Source organism: Theropithecus gelada, chromosome 14 (genome assembly GCF_003255815.1).
Source record: "Theropithecus gelada isolate Dixy chromosome 14, Tgel_1.0, whole genome shotgun sequence".
NCBI lineage: Eukaryota > Metazoa > Chordata > Mammalia > Primates > Cercopithecidae > Theropithecus > Theropithecus gelada.
Window position 1 is genome coordinate 55,584,337 of NC_037682.1, and position 18,452 is coordinate 55,602,788.

Consider the following 18,452-nt stretch of genomic DNA (forward strand, 5'->3'; position numbering starts at 1 on the left):
CGGTGGCTCACACCTGTAATCCCAGTACTTGGGAGGCCAAGGCAGGTGGATCACGAGGTCAGGAGATTGAGACCATCCTGGCCAACATGGCGAAACCCTGACTCTATTAAAAATACAAAAAATTAGCCAGGCATGGTGGCAGGCATCTAGTCCCAGCTGCTCAGGAGGCTGAGGCAGGAGAATCGCTTGAACCTGGGAGGCGGAGGTTGCAGTGAGCTGAGATCATGCCACTGCACTCCAACCTGGGCAACAGAGCAAGACTCTGTCTCAAAAAAAAAAAAAATGTAAAAACAAAAAGTTTATATATATAGTTTTGTGTTTTATGTGTGTTTTGCTAAAGGAAAACAACATACAGGTCACGGGGTACCAAATTCGAGGCAAATAGTCTAGATCGAAATCAAGTAGCCCCTTTTGAGTAAGGAATGAGGAAAGTAGTGCTTGAAAAGTTGTTGATTTGCGGTTAGTCCCTCATGACCACTTTAGGGTTTCTGTGCCCTGCCCACCCTCTGGAGAAGATGAATACTGGTCAGTTAACAGATGACATGTTATTAGCAGTCACTTGATCCCCATGGCTTTGGTTTAAAAGACATATACTTGTCCACATGAGTTTACAGGTAAGAGTTAGCTGGTCAACTTGAGCATGTTACTGATAGAGGGGATATTGGGGTTATTTTCTCGTGGGAATAACATGTCACTAAAGCAGGCCTTTTGATATATTGAATTTTTAAAAAACAAAATAGAAGTTAGATTTTAAAATCTAAATCTGTAGGGTTTCTAAGTAATTTTTACAGAATTGCTTGTTTGCTTTAACTGTGTCCTCCCTCTGCTCTTGAAGGATATGGGGACAGGGCTAGAGTCAAAACACTTGAAATTTTGTATCCCAATGTCTTTTCTCCCAGTGTGAAATATTCCATTCTTTTGTTAAGACTACTGAGGAGTTATTTTTTTCTTTTGTAATAAGAAACAAACCCCACCTTTATCTCTACATTTCCCCTACCATTCTCTGGTTTTTGTGTTTGCTGCAGGGGGCCAGCTGTGGTTTTCTCTTGCCATGATGACTTCTAATCGCCATGTGCAGTATGCTCAAAGTCAGACAACTCCTTACTGTAAACAAATTGTGTAACTGCCCAGAGCAGCACTTATAAATCAGCCTAACATAAGATCTCCAAAAAAAAAAAAAGATAAAAGATATAAGGAAACCCACTTGGATAATAATTGAAGAAATGCAAATTAAAACTATAAGGAGAGCCTTTTACACTCACTATTTGGCAAGAATTTAAAAGTCTGATAATATCAAACAAATGTTTGGAACAAATAGAGTGTATAAACTCTGCTAGTGAGCGTGTAAATTGGTATAGCTACTTTAGCAAATTTAATAAGATATGAGAAATAAGATTATTTGTCATTATCTTATCAAGCTGCATATGAAGCATACTCTATCACCTAGTGATTTCATTCCTAGAGGAGCTCTTGCCCACATACCTCAAGAGACATGTACAAAAATGATAGTGGCAAGATTGTTCAAAATAGCAGAAAACTTGAAATGACTCATATGCCAACCAGCACTAGAATGGATAATTTATAATATCTCCTTACACTAGAATATTTTTTATCAGAGAAAATAAATGAACTGCAATTACAAGGGATAATGTAGATGAATCTTAAAGGAGATAATTCTGTACAAAAATTAAAAAAATATTCATCACTGTCATGAGTTACAGAAAAATAAAAAGGAAAAAAGAAAAAAAAGGACAATTCAACTATAATATAGTTCTACTTTACACAATTCAGATGCATGTTATATACTATCTAAGGATATTTAATGGTACAAACATATGTGGCAAAAATATTTTTAAAAAGCTAAGGTAATAAGAAAATATTTAAGAAAATTACCTCTGTTCGACACAGAGGAAGAGCAGTGAACGTGGGGATCTTCCAATGTGATGGTAATATTCTGTTTAGGTACATGGGTGTTCATTGTATCATTCTTGATAACCTTGTAGCTTATGCATATTTTATGTCTTAAAGTATTGACTGCTATTAGATTTTTTACAGGACATATTTATCTTCTCAAACTCACATCAAACAGTTTGTAGATTGTATAAGCTGATTGACAAGTTAGGGGATGAGTCACTTTTACTGGATTTCTTTAGAGTATGGATATTCTCTATTTCTTTAGAGTATGGATATTCTTTAGCATGTGAGACAGTAGATATAATACTTTATAATGACAAAAATCAAAAACAACCTAAATGCCTACCACTTGGCTAGTGATTAAATATGGTGCAACTCTTCTTTAAAACACTGTTCAGCTACTAAATAGAAACAAGTAGATCTATACATGTACTGATATGGAAAAATTTCTACTATATATTGCTAGGTAGGCAAAAGGGAAGTTACATAAAGTAGATAGGAATCTCTTTTTGACCTAAAATTGTATGTATGTATGTATGTATGTATGTGTGTATGTATGTATGTATATGATAGTAAAAATCTGGAAGGATATTTACACTAAACCCTGTTAAGATTATCCTGATAAGAGAGATACCAATGATTATCTCTGGGATATGGATTAGAAGAGTTTTGATTTCCATTTTAAACCATTCTCTACTTGAAACATACACATCTAACTACATTACATAAGATATATAACAAGTGTATATTACTTTTATGATTCGAAAAAAGTCCTCAGTTTTTTAGAAAGGAAATTTTAACATCCTATGAGAAGAACTTGCCCTAAAAAAAGGGCCTGTCTTTTGTTACTTTATTACAGTTACTTTGTTATCATTGTTATAGAGAATAAAGCAATAGAATTAACAGATTAAGGTCTCTAGAAGTCCTAAAGTCAGGTGATTTCCTGATTCCCCAATAATTGGAATTAAAATTACAAAAACTATTTTGGAGCTTTTTGCTATTAGTACTTTCTGTGCTGTTTATTAGCTGAAGAACTAACTTTTAAGACTTTCTCTAAACTTAATTTTAGCATTTACGATTATGGCACTTACAGAATAGCAGATACCCTTAGGCTACAAATATTTTTCATTTGACTAATCATATTTCTAGAAACAAAAAAGACATGGAGTTTTTTTGCAGCTTTCAAATACAATTGATTTACTCAGGAGTTGTTTGAAAAAAACCAAATACATTTGGATTGAGGGGCACTTAATATTTTATAATTCACTATTTCATATATACATAAAAAGAGATCCTGTGCTTCATTAAGCACATGCTGTTGTTGAACGTTATATAGAGGCCCTTCCCAGTTATGAATGGGCTTATATGTGATGTTCTTACTTTAATGTGTTATTTGTTTAATGTGTTACCCACTTGGGATTTGTTAGTATTTATATTCTTGACGCAACAACATGCTTATCAACAGGGATTTGACATGACATTCTGAACATATTTTTACAAAAGCATAGAGTTTCAAGGCAGAGTGGCCAAACATCTGTGTTGATGTTTTAAGAAAGAAACATTAACTAAATGAACTAATTTTTAGGTAGTGATTCAAAAACTTTGGTAATTTTTGCTTTTCATGACCTAGAAGTTATTCTTGTGTCTTTCCTGTCCACAAGGGAAAATTAAATGGAACATGAGTACTGCCAAAAGGCTGTTTATCAGGTTATTTCAATGCCAGTGTAATTTTTTACAGCACTGTTTCATAGAGGTTATAGACTATTCCTATATATCATTTCATTTCAAAGAACTGATCATATTTTAGTATTTTTTGAAAATGAGATTACTAAAAATCTCTCCAAAAATATCATGGCCTTAACTTTTTACTTTGTCAAATATATAGTTAAAGTTTTTTATGTGTCTAGATCCTAGCTAAGGTCTTTTCAGAATAAATTATAATTTGAAAACCCAGTGAAGTCTTCTATTTCCAGCATCATGTTAAATTGCATATACTATAAGGAATCCTCTCACTAACATAGAAATAGATCTCAGAAAATTACAAACAAATATAAACCATTATTTTGTTACATTGCATCTCCCAAGAAGAAAAGAAAATCTCTAATGTATACCTCCTTATACTCTGAAGAAAAGGACAAATAGAGAAAACCAAGCTCTGAGCAGTTAGCAGTTAGGGCAATCATATTTGTGAGTACACCCGTGGCCTCTATAAGTCTTGGCCATCTGGTTGAACCTGAAAGTTTTGCATCAAGCTGGAACACTGGAAAAAGAATATTAGAATAATAGTCTCCAATCTCATCCAGGTTGCTGTGAATGCCATTAATTCATTCCTTTTTATGGCTGAGTAGTATTCCATCATATATATAAGCCACGGTTTCTTTTTTTTTCTTTTTTTCTTTTTTTCTTTTTTTTTTTTTTGAGACAGAATCTCGCTCTGTCACGCAGGCTGAAGTGCAGTGATGTGATCTCGACTCACTGCAACCTTTGCCTCCCAGGTTTAAGCAGTTCTCTGCCTCAGCCTCCCGAGTAGCTGGGATTACAGGCGCATGCCACCACATCCGGCTAATTTTTTTTGTTTGTTTGTTTGTTTGTTTGTTTTTGAGATGGAGTCTCGCTCTGTCGCCCAGGCTGGAGTGCAGTGGCCGGATCTCAGCTCACTGCAAGCTCCGCCTCCCGGGTTCACGCCATTCTCCTGCCTCAGCCTCCCGAGTAGCTGGGACTACAGGCGCCCGCCACCTCGCCCGGCTAGTTTTTTGTATTTTTTAGTAGAGAGGGGGTTTCACCCTGTTAGCCAGGATGGTCTCGATCTCCTGACCTCGTGATCCGCCCGTCTCGGCCTCCCAAAGTGCTGGGATTACAGGCTTGAGCCACCGCGCCCGGCCAATTTTTGTATTTTTAGTACAAATGGGGTTTCACCATCTTGGCCAGGCTGGTCTTGAACTCCTGACCTTGTGATCCACCTGCCTCGGCCTCCCAAAGTGCTGGGATTACAGGCATGAGCCACCGCGTCCAACCCAATATGCCACAGTTTCTTTATCCACTCATTGATTGATGGGCATTTGGGATGGCTCTGCATTTTTGCAATTGCAGATTGTGCTGCTAAAAACATGCATGTGCAAGAATCTTTTTGGTATGACTTCTTTTCCTCTGGGTAAATACATTGCTGGATCAAATGGTAGTTCTACTTTTACTTCTCTAAGGAATCTCCACACTGTTTTCTATACTAGTTTACATTCCCACCAGCAGTGTAGAAGTGTTCCCTGTTCACCACATCCACACCAACATCTATTATTTTTCTATTTTTTGATTATGACCATTCTTGCAGGAATAGGGTGGTATCATATTGTGGTTTTGATATGCAGGAAAGAGCCTGTGTTTTTGAAAACTGAAGAATATTTCCATATTAGTGAGTATGGTGTAGAAATGGGGTTGGAGAAGAGATGAGAACAGTAGATGGAGTAACCTATGGTTAAAGTAAACAGATTGTATATGTGCATTAATCTCTGCTACCACCCAAAACCCCATTATAACAAAAGTAAACCACTTTAAAAAAAATACATAAACCCACAGGCAGAACAGGAGAGGAGACAACAGCAACATCTTAGAAACTAGAAAGCTGATAGATGAGTGATCTTTACTTAGCAGACCCAAGAAAGCCTTTTCCTAAGTAGCAGCGGGAAAAGTGTTGAAGCAGCCCAGTTTACAAAACCCCAAAAGGCGGCCGGGCGCGGTGGCTCAAGCCTGTAATCCCAGCACTTTGGGAGGCCGAGACGGGCGGATCACGAGGTCAGGAGATCGAGACCATCCTGGTTAATACGGTGAAACCCCGTCTCTACTAAAAAGTACAAAAAACTAGCCGGGCGAGGTGGCGGGCGCCTGTAGTCCCAGCTACTTGGGAGGCTGAGGCAGGAGAATGGCGTGAACCCGGGAGGCGGAGCTTGCAGTGAGCTGAGATCCGGCCACTGCACTCCAGCCTGGGCGACAGAGCGAGACTCCGTCTCAAAAAAAAAAAAAAAAAAAAAAAAAAAACAAAACCCCAAAAGGCTCAGGAATTAGTAACATCATGTATCTCTTGGAGCAGAAGGACAAGGTGGGGCTAAAACATAAAAATAGAGGATTGGTTGAAAGCTGCTTAAGATTCTGTTGGATTCCCCCTCCCAGATCCTTTCTTAATTCGGTATAAACAGCCAGCTGCCTCTCCTTTACCATGGCAAAAGATTAGATGTTTGTTTGTTTGTGTATTTATTTTTATGAGAGAAAGGCTGTAATTGGCCCGGAAGATACTAGGTCTGGTTGAGGGAAATTCTGTCTTGCTGTAAACAAGGAGGTTATGTGAATACCAAATACTGAGAATGCCAGTGGGCTTTCCACCTTCAGCTTCCAGAACTCTGGCAGCCTACCCTCAAGGCAAAAGATTGTAAACCTGTTCTCTGAGAAATGTGACCAGCCAAAGAGAAAAACACTTTATTAAGGATGTGGAGATTGATGTTTTTCAGTAGAACAGCTCTCCCAGGCCATACTATAATGAAGCTGTCACTCAACAAGTTTCATCCATGTGGACATTATTTTCTTTTGTCATTCTTTGGTTTACTTCTCCTTGCAGGAAATAACCTAAACAGAAGGGACCATCAAACAAAGTCAGTTGCTGCTCCACACCATTGTTCCCCCAAGTCTGCTTTCATTTTCCATTTTTCCTTGTAGAAGAACCATTCAGTCAGCATTTATAATTATCCTATCCTCTTCCTCTTGGGTGCCTGTATCACTCTGTACTGCCCCAGATAATCTCAGCTCTTATTTGTCCATGAAACTGGGTAAGCCACAATCATGGTTACCCTCCGGAAATAGACTTAAATAAATTAAGTACATTTTTGAAATCACACAACTAGTAAATTAAAGCGATGAATTCTAAATGAAAATCTGGTATTTTCATTTGCCTCTTTAGATCTATCTTTAGATCTTCTCTCAGTCTAAAATTCTCCCTACACAATCTTACTCATCTGCATTACCGTCTCTTGCTTCTGCCTTCCAAATCTCAAGCCTAAATTCATCTCCTAAATGATTCTGCTACTGCACCAACTTCTTAACTGATCACCCTACCTCCATCCTGACCCATTTCTGTAATATAACTGTTCTCCATTTCACCAAAGTGATACTCGTATATTTCAAGTTCTATCTCGTCACTTCACAATTTAAAATCCTTTGCCTTCAGAGCAAATTCTGATCTTATCTTGGCCCCTGCCTATATCTATAGTCTCATCGTTCACTGCTGTCAGTCCCCAGGCCTTACACATCTATTGCCTTTGTTTGGAACACTGTTTCTTCCCCCTCTCCTTTCTCCTCCCTGCTCCCTCAGTCTTTCCTTTCCCTTGGCCAACTCCTCTTCATCCTTTAATTTCAACTTGGATGTCATTTCTTCCTATAAGCCTTCCTCAGCCCATGAAGCCTGGATTGGTAGCCACTCTGTGCCTCTACTTCTTCTTGTACTTCCCCTATACTATCCACCATGATCCTGCAGTAGCACTTACCACATATAATGATATTGCCTGTTGACATCTGTATTCCCGTTTTGTCTGGCATGGAGTAGTCTCTCCCTAAAAATTTGATGAATTAATAAATGAATGTATTGTAAGTAGCTGCTTACCTCAGCTGGTTAGAATTTTAGTCCCTATACTGAGTTTCTATCCCTTCACAGGCCAGTAGCTTTTGCCCCTTTCTTGGCTATAATCTAACCATCAACCCAAGCCAAGCTCTATTCACCTTTGTGTCTTTGTGTACGGTAATCTCTAGGTTAGAGAATGTTGATGGATATGTTGATAATTCATGACCTAGCTTGAAAGTAAAACTTAAAGTTTGCATATAGCTGGTCAATATTGTGCCAGTGGACAGTAGTGTCATTGATATATTTAAAGTGCAAATGTTCATACTGCTGAGTTACAATTACCATAGCTAAAGCTTACACATCTGTATTTTTTTAATGTTCCACAAGTAAATTTGATATATACCTAGAGTTGAAATATCAGTGCCCTGTTATCTGGAGTAGTCATTTTTAAAACTTTTCATGTTCATTTCTGGGCCTCATCATCAGATGTTCTGATTTGGAAAGTTTGGGAAGGGGTAGATCAGAGCTAACATTTGAAACTTTTCAACAGTGAAATGAGCAGCTTTGTAGAAATGCAATCCCCATCTCATAGAGTGTGCCATCAAACACTCTTATAGTCATTTGTCAGGAAAACTGTAAAGGATTTCTACATTGTCAGGGAGATTGGACTAAGTGCCCTCTAACGTGTCTCCTCCTCTGAATTTCATGATCTCAGGACACTTTTTTTTTTTAATCCCTGCTTATGAGAAGCATTCCTGGTTCTCCAGTTCATAACACATTATCATCTTTGGTCCCTTCCTTCTTTTATGTATTTGTTTATTTTTATCAGCATGCTCCCAATCTCCCTCAAGTGTTTAAATGTGCTTTTTTAATTGACAAATAAAATTGTATATTTATCATGTGCAACATGATGTTTTGAAGTATGTATATATTGTGGATATTTTAATGTGTTCAATGTATTATTTTCTATGCAGGTGTCCTTGAAAAATGTATGTTGTTTAGTACACTTGTATTTTAATTTATGTAAATGGTGTGTTATGTATTTCATTCTGTTTATGTCTTTTGTCAGTCAGTGTTATGATTTTAATAAAACGTGAATCTCGAGTAAATCTGATTCCAAAATCAGATCGATACAATATAAAGAAAGGCAAAAAAGCCCCTTTTTCTTATGAATGTAGATGCAGAACTCTTAAGAAAAATATTGGCTAATCTAATCTAGTAGTGCATTAAAAAAGTAAAATGCATAATATAGTGGAGTTTAACCTAGGATTCTTTCAGTGTAATGCACCCCATTAATAGATTAAAGGAAAAGAATTACGATTATCTCAGTCAGTTAAGAAAAGACATTTAATAAAGTTTAATCCTATTTATTTTGAAGTTCTTAGAAGCTATTATTAGAAAAGAGCTTCCGGGCCGGGCGCGGTGGCTCAAGCCTGTAATCCCAGCACTTTGGGAGGCCGAGACGGGTGGATCACGAGGTCAGGAGATCGAGACCATCCTGGCTAACACGGTGAAACCCCGTCTCTACTAAAAAATACAAAAAAACCCAGCCGGGCGAGGTGGCGGGCGCCTGTAGTCCCAGCTACTTGGGAGGCTGAGGCAGGAGAATGGCGTAAACCCGGGAGGCGGAGCTTGCAGTGAGCTGAGATCTGGCCACTACACTCCAGCCTGGGCGACAGAGCGAGACTCCGTATCAAAAAAAAAAAAAAAAATAGAAAAGAGCTTCCATGTTTGGTAAAACGTACAGCAAGCCTTGTAGTTAATGAAGAAACTTTATATGCATTCCTTTAAAATCAGAGCAAGACAAAGATGCTTACTATTACACTATTCACAATATTATTAGTGTGTCAGTAGCTGTCATTATTTTTAGATAGAAAATCAGATTTCTGATCCTCTACCTAGAAAATGTATCAGATAGAACAAACTATTTTTACTAATAAGATGATTTAGTTAGGTTTTCAAATATAAGATTAGCCTATAAAAATCAATAGCATTTATTTTCATCAGCAAAAAATAACTAAAAAGTAAAATTTTTTAGAAATTGTGCTTTCTACCTTTCCTCTTCCCCCTCCCATTCTTTCTTTTCTTCCACCTTTCCTTTCTCCTTCCCTGCCTTCTTTCCTTCTTTCTTTCCTTGTCCAGGCACCATTCAGCAGGCTCAGACAGAGAAGTAATGGCAGCCAAATGGTAGCTGGGCCTTATACTTACAAACATTGAGTTTAAATGAGGTAGTATAAGTGGCCTAGTGAAGTCAGGGTATTGTTTATACTCAGAAGACAAAGCAAATACGTAAATCTACTGAGGGTAATGGTAGCCAAGTTTTTCACACATAGAGAAGTGAGTTCAAATATGGAAAAGGAGAAAGCTAGGATGAATCATATAGTTTTGGATGAATTTAAGCTAATGATGCTTACCTTTTAATAAATACTGAAATAAATACAGGTGGAAAATGTGGGTGTGTATCTATGTGTATATGAGGGGAGGAGTTAGGAATGCATATATGTATTTCCTTGCTCTGTTCTGAGAGAGTCTGGCAACAGACACCCTATAGCAATAAGCATATCTAGTGTCCAGATCTTGGTTTCTAAATATGAGTCTACTAAAAGGAACTAGGATTCCTTGAAGAAATGGCTAGCAGCAGGGGTGGGGCAAGGAAAATATAAGCAGGGCTTGAACATCTTTTTATTTCAAAAAGTACAGAAGTGCTTAAAGAATCAATGAACTCTAGTTGGATTTTTAAAAACTGTGGTTAAATGTATATAACATTAAACTTACTGTTTTAACCATCCTTAAGTATACAGCTTAGTGGCATTACATATATTTATATTGTTGTGCAAATGTCACCACCTTAAATCTCCAGAACTTTTTCCGTCTTCCCAAACTGAAACTTCCTATCTATTAAACGGTAACTCCCATTTCCCCCTGCCCCCAGATCCTGACAACCACCATGCTACTTTGTGTCTCTATGAATTTGGCTACCCTGAGTACTTAATGAAATCATACATTGTTTGTTCTTTTGTGACTGACTGATTTAGCATAATATTGTAGCATGTATCAGAATTGCCTTCCTTTTTAAGGCTAAATAATATTCCATTGTATGTATATACCATGTTTTGTTTACCCATTCATCTGTCAGTGGACACTGTGGGTTGCTGTCACCTTTTGCTTATTGTAAATAATGCTGCTATGAACATGAGTATGCAAACATCTCTTCAAGCTCCTGCTTTCAGTTATTCTGAGTATATAGCCAAAAGTAGAATTACTGGATCTTATGGTAATTCTCCTTTTAATTTTTTGAGTAACTGTCATACTGTTTTGCGTAGTAACTGCATCATTTTACATTCCCACCAGCCCAAGGGTTTCAGTTTCTCCACATCCTCACCAACGCTTGATTTTTTTTTTTTTTTTTTCAATAGTAGCCATCCTAATGTATGTGAACTGGGTATCACATTGTGGTTTTGATTTGCATCTCCCTAATGGGAGTGGTGTTGAGCATCTTTTTGATTAGTGACAGTATGAGCAAACTGCAAGAGTACCTGACCCTACATTGACCTCTGAGCATAAGCATAGATGCCGCTTCGCTTCCACCTTCCAATCACGAAGTGACACTAACAGCACCATACAGAGAAAGGAACTAGAGATAATATAGTACCAGCTTAGTTAAATTGACAGTACATAGTCACCACACTCTTCTTCCCCGTCAGTATCGAATTTAACCTAAAAGACCGACCTGTAAGGTTGTGAACTCAGTGTGTCTCAGCTGAGTCAGCTAAAAGATTAGACTTTGTATATTATAGTTAGACATCTCAACACTGCAGCTACTGTATCTTACTTGATTTATCTTTTAGAGCAGTCATAGACATTTTTCTGTTCCCTTACCTGAAACTTGTGATAGGAATCTAAAGCCTGAGCTCGTTGTGATCTTTTTCAAAATTCTCTAGCACACTTTAAAACAATGGACTGCCAGGCGCGGTGGCTCAAGCCTGTAATCCCAGCACTTTGGGAGGCCGAGACGGGCGGATCACGAGGTCAGGAGATCGAGACCATCCTGGCTAACACGGTGAAACCCCGTGTCTACTAAAAATAATACAAAAAACTAGCCGGGCGAGGTGGCAGCACCTGTAGTCCCAGCTACTTGGGAGGCTGAGGCAGGAGAATGGCGTAAACCCAGGAAGCGGAGCTTGCAGTGAGCTGAGATCCGGCCACTGCACTCCAGCCTGGGCGACAGAGCGAGACTCCGTCTCAAAAATAAAAATAAAAATAAAAAAATAAAACAATGGACTAACCCCATTGTTCTTATTTGAACTAAAATATTTTATGGCAGTAACTATTTGGTTATCTATAGGCACTTGATTATAGTTGTCCATAGGTGATCATTTATTTAATGAATTGTTTTGCCATTGCATGCCACGGACTACCAGTTTCTCATTAACCGCTGGCAAAAAACTTATTAATGCTTTTGAATCTAATTAGATCAAATAACTAATTCTAGATTCCAATACTTAAGTTTCATTTCTCCTAAAACAACTTCTGTTACAGGTTAGGAAATTCCTTAAGTAACACTCTTTATTTTCTGCAAGTCTTTATTATACTTATCCCAGTTATATCTGTCTAAGTGTATAGAAAAGACCCACAGTAATTTCCAAATATTCTGGATAATTGCTTTTGCAAGTAGAATTTAAAATAGTATCTTACCTAGTTATATCAAATTGTATTAAGTGTTTGTTATACATATATAAGGGACATTTAATATAAATATAGGCTGGGGCCGGGCGCAGTGGCTCAAGCCTGTAATCCCAGCACTTTGGGAGGCCGAGACGGGCGGATCACGAGGTCAGGAGATCGAGACCATCCTGGCTAACAGAGTGAAACCCCGTCTCTACTAAAAATACAAAAAATTAGCCGGGCGTGGTGGCGGCGCCTGTAGTCCCAGCTACTCGGGAGGCTGAGGCAGGAGAATGGCGTAAACCCGGGAGGCGGAGCTTGCAGTGAGCCGAGATCGCGCCACTGCACTCCAGCCTGGGCGACAGAGCAAGACTCCGCCTCAAAAAAATAAAAATAAAATAAAATAAAATAAAATAAAATAAAATAAAATAAAATAAATAAATATAGGCTGGACACAGTGGCTCATGCCTGTAATCCCAGCGCTTTGGGAGGCCGAGGCGGGTGGATCACCTGAGGTCGGGAGTTCAAGACCAGCCTTACCAACATGGAGAAACTCCATCTCTACTAAAAATACAAAATTAGCCAGGCATGGTGGCTCATGCCTGTAATCCCAGCTCCTCGGGAGGCTGAAGCAAGAGAATCGCTTGAACCCAGGAGGCGGAGTTTGCCATGAGCCGAAATCGCACCACTGCACTTCAGCGTGGGCAACAAAAGTGAAACTCCATCTCAAAAAAAAAGAAATATAATAGCCTGTCAGCAGTTGTAGATTTGGCATTTTTTCCCCAACTTTTATTTCAGGTTTAGGGAGTGCATGTGCAGACTTGTTACGTAGTTAACTTGTGTGTTGCTAGATTTTGTATAAAAATGATTTTGTCACCCAGGTAATCAGGATAGGCCCTAATAGGTAGTTTTTCAGCTCTTACCCTCTCTTCTCAAGTAGGCCCCAGTGTCTGTTGTTCCCATCTTTCTGTCCATGTGTACTCAACATTTAGCCACCACTTATAAGTGAGAACATGTGGTATTTGGCTTTCTGATCTTGCATTAATTTGCTTAGGATGGATAATGGCCTCCATCTCCATCCATGTTGTCGACCACTGATGGGCATCTAGGTTGATTCCATGTCTTTGCTCTTGTGAATAGTGCTGCAATGAACATACAGGTTATACTTGTCTTTTTGGTAGAGCGATTTATATTCCTTTGGGTATATACCCAGAAATGGAATTGCTGGGTTGAATGGTGGTTCTGTTTTAAGTTCTTTGAGAAATCTCCATACTGCTTTCTACTGTGGCTGAGCTCATTTACATTCCCACCAGCAATGTATAAGCATTCCCTTTTCTCCACAACCTCACCAACCTCTGTTTTTGTTTTTTACTTTTTAATAATAGCCATTCTGATTCATGTGAGATGGTATCTCACTGTGGTTTTGATTTGCATTTCTCTAATGATTAGTGATGTTAAACATTTTTTATGTATTTGTTGGCCATGTATATGTCTTCTTTTGAGAAGTGTCTGTTCATGTCCTTTGCCCATTTTTTAATGGAGTTATTTGGGTTTGCTTGTTGGTTTGTTTAAGTCTCTTTTAGATTCTGGATATTAAATCTTTGTCAGATGCATAGTTCGTAAATATTTCTTTTCCGTTCTTTAGGTTGTCTGTTTACTCTTTAGATAGTTTCTCTTGCTGTGCCAAAGCTCACTATTTAGATCCCACTTGTCTATTTTTTATTTTGTTGCAATTGCTTTTGGAGAATTCACCATGAAACTTCTGCCAAGGCTTGTGTCCAGAATGGTATTTCCTAGATTTTCTTCTAGAGTTTTTATAGTTTTAGGTCTGACGTTTAAGTCACTAATCCATTTTGAGTTTATTTTTGCATACATTGAAAGGAAGGGGTCCAGTTTCAATCTTCTGCAAATGGCTAACCAGTTATCCTAGCACCGTTTATTGAATAGGAAGTCCTTTCTTCATTGCTTGTTATTGTCAACTTTATTGAAGATCAGATGGTTGTAGATGTGTGGCTTTATTTATTTATTTCTCTAACCTGTCCCATTGGCCTGTATGTCTGTTTTTGTACTAGTACCATCCTGGTTTTGGTTATCATAGCTTTGTGTTGGGTAGTGTGATGCCTCTGGCTTTGTTTTCTTTGGCTGTTTGGGCTTTTTTCAGTCCCATATGAATTTTATTTTTTTGAGATAGAATCTTGGCACTGTCACTCAGGCTGGAGTGCAGTGGTGCAAGCATGGCCCACTGCATCCTCAACCTCCTGGGCTCAAGTGATCCTCCTGCTTCAGCCTCCCATGTAGCTGGAACCACAAGCATGTGCCACCACACTTGGCTATTTTTTTTTTTTTTTTTTTTTTTTAGAGACAGGGTCTCACTTTGTTGCCCAAGTTGGTCTCAAACTCCTGGCCTCAAGCATTCCTCCTGCATCAGCTTCCCAAAGTGGTGCGATTACAGGAATGAGCTCCCACTCCTGGCCCCACGTGAATTTTAGGATTTTTTCTAATTCTGTGAAAAATAACATTGGTAGTTTGATAGGAATAGCATTGAATCTATAAATTGCTTTGGGCAGTATGGCCATTTTAATGATATCGATTCTTCGAATCCTTAAACATGGACTGTTTTTTCCATTTATTTGTGTCAGCTCTCTGATTTCTTTGAGCAGTATTTTATAATTCTCATTGCAGAGATTTTTTCACCTCCCAGGTTATCTGTATTCCTAGGTATTTCACTCTTTTGTGAAAATTTAATATTCTATGTGTTTGGCTATTTGAGAGTATCCATAATATGTAGTAATTTGTGTTTTTGCTGAAGCAGAAATTTGGGTTATACATATAATGCCAGTATGTGCTAGTGAAACACTAGTGTGTAAACCTTGCTAATCACTACCCATTCTGCATCTCAACTTGGCATTATTTTCTAGTAGTCATTGTATGACCTATGAAATGAAATATATAGTATTTATTAATATATGTTTTGTTTAAAGAATAATAACAAAATATATCTGTGTACCCAACACCCAGTTTAAGAAATAGAAGATGAGCACTGAAGTCCTCAAAGCTGCACTGCAACTGCTTTCATTCTTCCTCTCCTTTAGAACCACTGTCCTGAATTTGGTTTAATCATTTCTTTGCTTTTTCCCACAGTTTCACCCAATAAGGACGTACTCTTAAAATATAATTCAGTTTAGTTTTGCCTGATTTTGACCTTCTTGTGATTGGAATCATCCAGTTTATTCACTGATAAAATAAGTGTTCATTGAGCAACTGCTTATAATATTCATACATGTTGATTCATGTAGTTATGGCTTATTTATTTGCACTGATGTTTAAGTCCATTCTACTACTGAGGGTTATTGCACTGCCCTGGCAATGAAAACGGTGTTATAACTAAACACAGTGTTGTAATGACCATTCCTAATAGATGTCTCCTGATGCCCTTGTGCAAGAGCTTCTCTTGGATAACTACATAGGAATGAAATCAGAGTCAAGAGTATGTGCAACTTCAGCTGTGTTTGATTATAACAAATTATTTTCCAAAATGGTATTACAAATTTATACTCTGACAGCAATATATGAGAGTTTCTATTGCCTCACATCCTTGCCAACTTTTAATATTAAAAATTCTGGATTCTTTTTTTTTTTTTTTTTTTTTTTGAGACTGAGTCTGGCTCTGTCGCCCAGGCTGGAGTGCGGTGGCCGGATCTCAGCTCACTGCAAGCTCCGCCTCCCGGGTTCACGCCATTCTCCTGCCTCAGCCTCCCGAGTAGCTGGGACTACAGGCGCCCGCCACTTCGCCCGGCTAGTTTTTGTATTTTTTAGTAGAGACGGGGTTTCACCGTGTTAGCCAGGATGGTCTCGATCTCCTGACCTCGTGATCCGCCCGTCTTGGCCTCCCAAAGTGCTGGGATTACAGGCTTGAGCCACCGCGCCCGGCTGGATTCTTAAATTCTACGAGTCCAGTGATTATAAAAGGACATATCATTGTGATTATCATTTGCATTTCCTTGATGACTAATAAATGGAACAATTTTTCATCTTCATTGGCTTTGCATGTTTTCTATATAAGGAAATGCCTTTGCTTCTTTTGCCCTTTTTTCTTTTGCATTGTTTCTTTTTTTCTCATTGATTTATGGGAGTTTTAGTATGTTCTGAATACCAGTCCTTTGATACTTATATATGTAGCTGGTATTTCTTCCTGGTTTGTGGTTGTCTTTTCTCTTTCTGATGTCTTTTGGCGAATATGTTTGTAATTTTAATGTCATCAACTTCATTAATCATTTCCTCGATGTTTTGACACTTTTTGTGTCTTGTGTAAGAAATCCTTCACTATCATGAGGCCATAAAAATATTCTCATACTCTTTTAAAATGTTTAGTTATTTTACCTTTCCTATTTAAGTCCTTAATCTGTCTGAAATTGATTTTTGTGAATTGTGTAAGGTAGAGATCCAGTTAATTTTTTGCAAATGAATAACCAGTTGCCCCAGAACAATTTATTTCATACTGTGTCTTTTCACCACTGATTTGCAATGACCCCTTTTTTATACATCAGATTTCTATAAATGTGACTCAGTTCAGGATTTCTATTCAGTTCATTCATTTGCCTATTTATTTAAGAGCATCACGATCTCTCTCCTTCCTTCCTTCCTTCCTTCCTTCCTTCCTTCCTTCCTTCCTTCCTTCCTTCCTTCCTTCCTTCCTTCCTTCCTTCCTTCCTTCCTTCCTTTCTTTCTTTCTTTCTTTCTTTCTTTCTTTCTTTCTTTCTTTCTTTCTTTTCTCTCTCTCTCTCTCTTTCTCTCTTTTCTTTCTTTCTTTCTTTCTTGTCTTTCTTTCTTTCTTGTCTTTCTTTCTTTCTTTCTTTCTTGTCTTTCTTGTCTTTCTGTCTTTCCAGAGTCTTACTCTCTTACTCTGTCACCCAGGCTGGAGTGCAATGATGTGATCATGGCTCACTGTAGCCTCTGCCTCCTGGGCTCAGGTGATCCTCCCACATCAACCTCCCTGGTAGCTGGGTCTACAGGTACACGCCACGATGCCTGGCTAATTTTTTGTATTTTTAGTACAGACAGGATTTCACCATGTTGCCCATCACATAGTCTTAATTAAAGTTTTATAATAAATTTTAATACCTGCTGGGGCAAGCCCCCATGCTGTATCTTCCTAAGAAATATCTTGCATATTCTTTCCCCTTGTGTTTCCATATCATTTTAGAATAACCTTAGTTACTTCCATGAGAACCTCTATTGGAACTTGAATTAAAATTACGTTGAATCTATAGATTAATGTAGGAAGAATTGACATTTTTGCAAGTCTTCCTATCTCTAAACATAGTATTGTACATCTAGATCTTTAATGTCTTTCATAACATTGTATGGGCTGGGCACAGTGGCTGGGAACACAGGCATACGCCACCATGCACAGCTGAAATATTTTTAAATTTTTTTGTAGAGACAGGATCTCACTTTGTTGTCCAGGCTGGTTTTGAATTCTCAAGCAGCCCTCCGACCTTGGCCTCCCAAAGTGCTGGGATTACAGGTATGAGCCACCACATCCAGCCTTTGGGAGAATATTTTTAATTTCTAATTATAGTCTATCCTGATTTTCAACTTTTCTTGAGTTCATTTGGTAATTATTTCCTAAGAACATTTCTATTGATTAGTGACTTTTTTCTTTGTTAAAATTAGTTTTGTCCATTTCATTAGTCTATAAACGCTTTGCCTTTATATCTTTGCTTTCTGTCTAATTAATTTCTTTTCTATCTTTATTATTTCCATTCATCTAAGTTTTTCACTTGTTCTGTTATTTTTTACTTCTTTAGTTGCAGGTTTAAGAGGTTCCCAAATTTTCTGAGTTCACGATGAGTCCTTAGTATCTCAGCAGTATTTTCTTGGTGCTCCTTGGGCCAAACCGAATACCTAACAGCTTCATTTAGTAAATCTTTCAGGCCAAGTAATGTGTATTATATTCCTACAACTTAATAGCCATCTGGGAAAAAATATACACTTAAATTTTTTCAAAAATAGTAATATTTTTATTTCATTTAAAAATAACTACAATTGCTTACTAATGGTATATGTGCTCCTGTTGGGTACGCACAGCTGCTCAGACTTTGGTATTAGACTGGCTGCACCACCAACATTTCTATCTTTTAGCATAGTATGCACTTTTTTTTTTTTTTGAGATGGAGTATTGCTCTGTTGCCCATATGTACAAACATCCTTGTACATATGTCTTTATTTACTGGTACCTGTAGTTAATAAGTATTGGCAGGTTGCTGTCCAG

At 37.9% G+C, this 18,452-nt stretch overlaps 1 protein-coding gene across 1 annotated transcript in view; it reads left to right on the plus strand.

Moving 5' to 3' along the window:
• Nucleotides 1-18,452, plus strand: part of SBF2 (SET binding factor 2) — a 523,750-nt gene that overhangs the window by 332,956 nt on the left and 172,342 nt on the right. The gene's annotated exons all lie outside the window — the stretch shown is intronic.